General features: G+C 36.1%; 1 protein-coding gene and 1 long non-coding RNA gene across 8 annotated transcripts in view; one reads left to right on the forward strand and one right to left on the reverse strand.

Moving 5' to 3' along the window:
- The window catches only part of LRRC30 (leucine rich repeat containing 30), a 126,395-nt gene that overhangs the window by 61,533 nt on the left and 56,198 nt on the right, over positions 1–8,664 (reverse strand). For 3 of the 7 annotated variants that reach the window (XR_001628881.2, XM_016431686.2, XM_016431685.2), the window contains exon 2: positions 2,610–2,747. The exons of the other annotated variants lie outside the window; for them this stretch is intronic. The gene's annotated coding sequence lies outside the window, so the exon portion shown is untranslated. The remainder of the gene's footprint in view (positions 1–2,609; positions 2,748–8,664) is intronic. 7 annotated transcript variants of the gene reach the window in all.
- Positions 1–8,664, forward strand: part of LOC103101106 (uncharacterized) — a 43,286-nt gene that overhangs the window by 3,893 nt on the left and 30,729 nt on the right. Inside the window, exon 3 of the long non-coding RNA XR_464817.3 lies at positions 6,096–6,183. This is a non-coding gene — a long non-coding RNA (uncharacterized LOC103101106). The remainder of the gene's footprint in view (positions 1–6,095; positions 6,184–8,664) is intronic.

Consider the following 8,664-nt stretch of genomic DNA (forward strand, 5'->3'; position numbering starts at 1 on the left):
GTAATGGATAGAACACAGACCCTGAGTTCAGATCTAGACTCAGACACTAGCTGTAGGACTCTGAGAAAGTCTCTTAACCTGTTTGCCTTGGTTTCCTTATCTCTAAAATGGGGATAATAATAGCACCTTTTGCTCAGGACTTTTGTGAAGATCAAAATGAGATAATAATCACAATGTACTTAGCACATAGTAAGTGTTCTCTCTCTCTCTCTCTCTCTCTCTCTCTCTCTCTCTCTCTCTCTCTCTCTCTCTCTCTCTCTCTCTCTCTCTCTCCTCCCTCCCTCTCTCTCTCTCTCCATATATATGTTATATATAATATTAAAATACATTAAATAAATGTACATATTATATATATTTGTAAGACATATAATATATTACAATAAATTAAATATAAGTGTCATATGTAATATGTATGTTAACTACTGTCATTTATCCCCTATGGTACCATAATTAAATCATCCCAGGTAAATAAGGATTTAAAAGAACCTCTAAAATGAAGGTTATAGAAACAATACCAGGGTTCTATACATTATGCTATTGAGGAAGTCTTCCCCATAAATAACTCTATTCTTTCATGCTGTAAAGTTTATCCATTCCTTCTAGTCCTGCCCCTCAATGGAAAAAAAAATAGCTGATCATCAATTGAAGGCTTTTGGAGCCAGATCCTTTTGAGGCTGATATGTCAAAGCAGAGTTCATGCTCGACTGCAAAGAAGTAAAAAAGGAAATGAAAAGATACTTTGATTAAAAAAAGGGTGAGAGAGAGAGAGCAATCAAACACCAAATCAGCATTCAGAGTATTAAGTTCATAGCAGAAAGCAAGGTCATTAATTTAAGAGTGATGAGACTCACTACTTAGATTTCCAGACCAAAGTAGCAAAGCTTCATTAAAGATCAATTCTCCTTCTGAGGAGTTTAGAAATTCTTAGAACATTTTAGAGTAATGAATGAGGGGGGAAAAAAAGAAGCAAGAAATTAAATTTCAATCAAGGCTGCAACAAAGCCTTAATCCCAGCTCTGTGCCCATCCAACTCAAGATTTAAAAATACATATAAATCGTGCATTTCACTTGGTGAGCTTGATAAATGATAAAGCTGAATTCCATTAAGATCCCTTAATCCACACATCACTGGCTTAGTCTAGGATTTGTCCTGGATATTGTCAATGAAAGGAAATTTACTCTCCCAGTTTTCTAGGTTAAATGCTGATGATAACTTCACTTTTAAATGGTTGAGCTCTGACTGAAGGAATTGTATTAACAGTTAAGCTTAGTTTTGAAAATTATGATAGCTCTGATTTTTTTTTAAGATCAGTCAAGAAAATTCAAATCTCACTTCTATCATCATTACTTTCAGAGCATATGAGGAAATGATGCTGACCTATAATCAGACAGAGTTGCTCAGAAGGGTGGAAAGGAATGTTCATATAAGTAACACAGTAAGGAAAAAAAAAACAAGCTAATTTGAGGCAAGAGTTTCCTTCCTGCTATATCCTGTCACTAACAGCTAAGCTTTAATTATTTTGCAAGACACAACCAAATTAAGTTTTAGCTCATCAGTTAAAAACAATAGAATGAATTTGGTTAAAATATTGGTTTTATTCAGTCTTGATTTACAGAAGATTTTGATGCCCTCATTTTAGAAGATATGTAGGTTTGATTACTGATTCACTCCTTTTTTTTTCCGTTTAAGAAAAACATTACAATTAAACATGAATCCATTTGCAAGCCTTAACAACCTAATATCTTAATGGATTTCAAAATCTCTCTTAAGGAAAAATTAATTGAGAGGGAACATAAAATTGTATTCAATAATTACAAAAATAATTTAAAATATATCTAACTTCTATATTATGGTCAATTAAGTAAAAATATTCCTAAGTTAATAGAAATGAATTAATTTTGCAAATGGAAAGGTTTTTTTGTTTAATTATTTTCATCAAATTAGACACATAGAATGTTAGAGTTAAAAGGACCATTAGCAGAAATGTAACTAATGTAGGGTAAATGTGGTTGTGCCTCAGGGTGCCAAAGTTTATGGCATAAATTCTGTCTTTTAGTAAGTAAAAAATACCTAAATTTAGCACTTAATTAACAACAATGACTAGTTAAAACAAGAAGCTATACAATGTTATGCTTCCTCCTTAGTTAGTTATTTCCCAATTGAACTCTTTCCCTTGCCCTATCCCCAACTTGTTCCCTCCCACAGTTGCATGCCTTTTCGGTAATGGCCCCATAGCATCTCAAGGGATTTCTCCATCCATGAGAATCATGCTTTTTCTAAGATCTATGTCTCTCCTCCAAAGGTAGATAGATGTTTGAGAGTCTCTCTCCTCAACTTTTCCTCTCCAGAACTCCTTCTCTTCACAACATCAACTGCATGCTCTCAGACAAATTTTATAGTAATTTATTTCTCAGAGTTTGAATGGCTAATTATTCCGTATCTAGTCTAGTCTAGTCACTCAGGGCTATGTATACTTAACATGCTTTTTAAGGTCTGCATATATTACTTTCTGTGATTTTCACAACAACCTGGTGAGGTAAGTCTCGTCACTTTACGTCTGGGAAAAGCGAAGCCCAAGGACTTTGACCAAGGTTTTAACATAGAGTACCTGGCAGAGTTGGAGTTAGAATTTAGGTTCCCTCATTGCCAGTCCTGAGGCCTTACGAGGCAACCTCCTGGCTTTGGTTCTTGAGCCTTTACCCTTCTTCATGTGCCCTCAAATTTCTTTGGCACAGTTCCTTGGCCTCTATAACAGAGAGGTTAGCATTTTCTTAATGAGAAACCTAGTATGCCTATTGAGTAATGGGATTTTCTGTTCTAAAGCTGCTACTTTATAAACTAAATAATAAATAATAATATAATAAATAAAATACTAAATAACTCCCAATATAGAAATAGTCAAAAGAGATAAACAGTTTTCAGAAGAACTGAAAACTATCAATCGACACATGAAAGGTTACTCCAATTCACTAGTAATAATTACAATGTAAAACTCTTTTAATCAACTCCATACCATACCCAACCAGACCCAACAAGGATGACAAAAAGGTGAGAATAGTTAGTGAGAGGAGAACCATGGAAAGACAAAGCTCACTAACTACTCTACTGTTGGTGAAGCTATGAACTGCTCAAAATATTCTGGCAAAACAAATTTGGAATTATGTGAGAAAAACCATCAAACTGTTTATAGTATTTGGCCTAGTAATTTTACTATGAGGGAGTATATCATAAATTGGTAGAATCCCAGAATAATTGGAATCACAGATTGCTGAAAGGGATCTCAGGTACCATCTTGTCCAAGCCATACATAAAAAGAATCTCACCAATCAACAACTTCTGTTGTTGGTCAAGTAGTTTCAATTGTCTCCAACTCTTCTTGACCCCATTTGGGCATTTTCTTGCCAAAGATACTAGAGCATTTTTCCATTTTCTTGTCCAGCTCATTTTACAGATGAGTAAAATGAGGCAAACAAGATAAAGAGATTTGTTTAGGCTCACACAACTAACAAATGTCTGAGACCAGATTTGAATTTAGGAAGATTATACTTAGCTGACTTCAGGCCCTGTACTGCATCACCTGACTATCCCTAATTCTATCCTTGAATCATTCTAGCTGTTGGGAAGTTAGAACCTCAGGCACTTATTATCTGTATAATCCTTGGCAAGTCACCTAACTCTATCTGCCTCAGTTTGATCTTCTATAGAATTGAGTTAACAGTACCTACCTTGAGGGTTGTTGTGAGGATCAAAGGAGATCATATTTAGAAAACATTTTGTAAATGTTAAAGTGCTGTATAAAATCTTAGATATTATTATTATCACTATTAAGTGTTTTCTTATATTAAATTTAAATGTTTTTCCAAAGCTTTCATTCATTGTTTCTACGTGAACTCTCTGAAACAAATGGAACTAGGCTAACTATTGTTGATCAGTCATGACTCCCTGTTACAACATCCATTGTAGCCCTTCAAATATTTGAATACAGTTATCATGAAGACCCAAAGTCTTCTCTTTTTTTTTTTTTTGGTCTAAATATTAGTTCTTTCAAATGGTATTCTCATGCAATAATCTTAGGAACTTCATGAAGACCTGAAGTCTTTTTTTATCTAAATATTAGTTCTTTCAGCTGATATTCTCATGTAATAATCTTAGGAACTTCATGAAGACCCAAAGTCTTCTTTTTTTTTTTGGTCTCAATATTAGTTCTTTCAACTGATATTCTCATGTAATAATCTTAGGAACTTTCACAGTCTTCCTCTAGACATTCTCCAGTTTATACCATCTTGGATTCAGGATTTCATTTTTTCTCCCTGAGATTTCCCAATTCTCTAGACCCTTTTCTCCTCACACAGATACCAAAATAGTCTTCCTGAAACCCACATCTGATCATGTCCCTCTCTTGCTCAAAATACTTCAATGGCTGACTCCATTTGGAAGCCAAAGGCTGGATGATTGTCTGACCCTACAAACTCCTAGAGGGTAAGAACCACATTGTTTTTCACATTAGAATCCTCAGTATCTTACATTTTGTTTTGGACAAAGTAGATAATTAATAAATGTTTAATTGAGTTGAATATTAATTTTAAAATTAGTCAGGACAATTAAAAAAAATTCTAATCCAAGCTCCTCATTTTATAGATGAGGCCTCAAAATCACCAAACCTCAGAGTGGGAGAGGAACCCACAGAAAATCTAGCCCAACTGATATACCACCTTATACCTATCACACTGACTGGCATGACGAAAAAAGAACATGAGAAATGTTGGAGAGGGTATGGAAGAATTAGGACACTAACACAGTATTAGTGGAGCTGTGTACTGACAAAACCATTATGGAAAGCAATCTGGAACCATGCTCAAAGGGCCATAAGACTATGCATGCCCTTTGACCCAGCTTTATGCCACTACTATATCTGTATCCCTAAGAGACTAAAAAACTTGGGGAAAGGGACCTACTTGTATAAAAATGACTACAGCAGTTCTTTTACTATGGGCAAAGAACTGAAACATGAAGTGTTGCCCATCAATTGGGGAATTACTGAGCAAATTGTGGTATATGATTATAGTGGAATACTGCTGGTACAATAAGAAATGATAAAGTGGAGGATCACAAAAAATTCTAGAAAGATATATGAAGTGATACAAAGCTAAGTGAGCCGAAGCAGGAGGATGTTGTACAGAGTAACAATAGTGTATGATGATCAGCTGTGAATGACTTAACTCTTATGAATAAAGCAAGGATCCAGGACAGCTACATGGAATATATGACCAAAAAAAAAAAGGTATCTACCACCATAGATTGGTGGAGCTATGCAAATGCAGATTGAAGCAAACCATTCTTCACTTTATTTCCTCCATGAATTTTTCTCTAATGTAAATGATATGTATTTTGTTTTTCAACATGACAACCATGAAAATATGTATTACATAATAATATACGAACAACCTATATCATATTACCTGCCTTCTTGGGGAGTCAGAAGGGGTGGCCGGAAAGGTGAGAACATGGATTGCAAAATGTCAGAAAATATTAAAAATTATATAGATATATAATATGGAGGAAAAAAAGAAAAAATCTTGCCCAACCCATGACTTAAAAGGAGAACCTTCAATGATACACCTAACAAATGTTCATTCAGTCTCTGCCTCTATACTTCTAGAGATCCCCACCTCCCTTCCCAGGAAGTCCACTACACTTAGAGTGGCAGAACCACAACTGGAATCTGGGTTTTCTGATTCACCAACCAATGGTCTTTCTGTTCTACCTGACAACTTCTCAGCCACTGGCACTTTGAGAGGAATATGTTGTAGAGAGATTTCTATTTAAATACTGTGAGATGGAGAAGGAAACGGCAAACCACTGGAGTATCTTTGCCAAGAGGGTAATGAAGAGTCAGACACAACTGAATGACTGAACAACAACATGACTAGATGGTCTTTTGAGGTTCCTTCAGAATGGATCTCTAGAGTCTGTCATATTTCATAAGTCTACCCACAACCAGCCACAGAAGACCTTTTCCAAATATTATGGGTAATAAATGATAAAGATTTTACTAAGCTAAAATGATGAATGTTGTGATTATCTTACCTAACAGTTCTACATGGTAGAAGTCCGTGGATCATGAAAACAAAAGGGAAATGGCAAAGTACAAGAAAACAAAAGGATATTTTCTATGACAACAGGTTAGTTTTACTTCATTCTTTACTGTGACCTCTATTTCTGTTTTGTCTTTAATGTTTTTTAACCAGGGAAAACATTACCCTTTCTCCTAGGTTATATGCCCCTCCTACACAGGGAATGCACTACCAACAATGAACAGTTATGTTTTTTATTCTTCTTCTAGTCATATCCATTTTAATAGATGAACCAACCTTTGTCTAGGAGACAAAATTTGCTTGGTTTCTCACCAGTGGAAAGAACACCAGACCTACTTAATAGTCAGAGCAGTGAATTCAAATCCTGTCTGCTATTTACAATCTGTGTGATCTTGGGCAAATCACTTAACCTCTGTAGACTTCAAGTTCTTCATTTGTAAAATGAAGGGATTGGACTAGACAGTCTCTGAGATCCTGTCCAACTCTAAATAAATGATCCTATGACCTTCTGCTCAATTACAAAGAGAGAGTCACATACTTTTAGAGTTAGCAGAACCCTTAAGAGATCTTTTAATCCAATGTCAAATATCTCAAGGTCAAATGACTAGTTAATAATGGCAAAGATCTTTTTAGTAATCTTGGTGCCTGGGACAAGCAACTCAAAACGCAACCTCAAATCAATTTTGTAACTCATGATGTGAAAATAATTAGCACGGGCATGTAGCATGCTCATATCTCTTCTTCTTCGTGGGTCATACAGAGTAGGCACAGATGTTCTTTGTCTGTTCCCTATCAACCACATGGAAGCTTGGAAAGAGCAACCTTCTGGTCATACATAAGAAGCACACACCATGCAGTGATGAAGAGCCTCGCCATTGTCTGTCAAACCAGAAGAAATGGTGATTCAGTATATTCAAGCACCTGCTGTTGATCTGTTAGAGAATTTTTTTTTCCTTTATGACCCTAACTCCTTTGAACTGACTTCTGTGGGGAAACCACTGGAAAAGACAAAATATGGGCTTCTCCTAAGCTGCCACATAGTTAATCGTTAGCACTTGGATAACAGCTGCATGTTCTCTGTACAGTCAGGAAACGCAAATCTGAACATACTCCATGCCCAGTTACATATACCAAAAATAATTTCAACTAACTTAGGTGAGCAAGTAGGGAGAGCTCTGCCAATTGGCACTCTCTGGAGTACTACCCTTGGTAGAAAGACAAAAATCTACCTTTAGAAATTAAGGAATTCACCACATTGGGGGGAATCTGGTCAAAGGTGGGCTAGAGGAAAATTCATTTAAGGTATGGCTCCTGGGGAAGGTAGGACAGGGAAGCACACAATTTAGCTTATTATTTCAACAAATTATTATTTTGTTAATATGAAATGTTCATCTTTTATAGGAAGTCTTTCCCAATACCTCATAATTCTATAGTGCTTTTCACTCTCTTAATGATTTCCTATTATCCTTTATATAGTTTTTGGAACACGTTTATTTATTGTCTCCTTTATTAGACTGTAAGCTCTTTAAGGACAAAGACAATCTTTTGCCTCCTTCTGTATCCCTAGTGTTTAGCACAGTCCCTGGTACAAAACAGGAAATTAATCAATATTCACTACCTGTTTATAAGTAAGCTGATAAACCTAGTCATTTCTATTCTGATAAATTTTAAATGTATAATAAAAAAGGTAAATATAGTCAATTTTTACATAGCACAATCTTCTAAAAAAATAATTTCCCAAATGTTTTGTGCCTAGGGGTAAAGCTCCTCTTATTCCAGACTAATTAAGACTCTACTATAAATGAAAACCTCGGCTTTCTGAATCTTAATCTAATTTTCTACTATACTGAAATAGATCTTCCCAGAAAATCAAAATAGCTACCTTACCTTAACAGGCTAAGGGTTGAAAAGCAAGACCTTAATAAGTAGAGCTAAGAAACTTGGGTTTTTCCTCAGTGTGACAGTAACCAAAGCATGCTCTCTGTGATGATCCTTTGGTCCCTAATCCCACTGGCATCTGCCTGACCTAGACTTCATGGTTCTACAAGGTTCTTGCTCCTCTCCTCAACCCAGTCTTTTTCTGAGAATTGCATGGCACAATTGTATCCCTCTAACATGGACTGTCCTCCTTCCCCACCAAATTTTCTCTTTCTCTCTCTCTCTGTCTCTCTCTGTCTGTCTCTGTCTCTGTCTCTCTGTCTGTCTGTCCTGTTTGTCTGTCTCTTTCACACACACACACACACACACACAAAGCAACAACTGAATTTATATCAGATGGCAGAATTCCTCAGTCCAGCTCTAGTTAAAAGTGAAGGCAAACATTTAGAGATAGGGAGTTGACAGAGAAGTGCTACCAAGCAATAGTGAACTATCCTAACAAATGACTTATTCTAGACCAGTGATGGTGAACCTTTTAGAGAACTTAGAGACTGAGCACCCAAATGCAACCCTCACACCACATGTGAACCTCCTGCCTTACCCCAAACAAAGGAGGGAGGAAGCACTCCCATTGGGCTGCAGGGCAGAGGAATGAGTCATGTGAGAAATGTCCTCAGGCATCCTTGGAGA

Source organism: Monodelphis domestica, chromosome 3 (genome assembly GCF_027887165.1).
Source record: "Monodelphis domestica isolate mMonDom1 chromosome 3, mMonDom1.pri, whole genome shotgun sequence".
NCBI classification, from domain to species: domain Eukaryota; kingdom Metazoa; phylum Chordata; class Mammalia; order Didelphimorphia; family Didelphidae; genus Monodelphis; species Monodelphis domestica.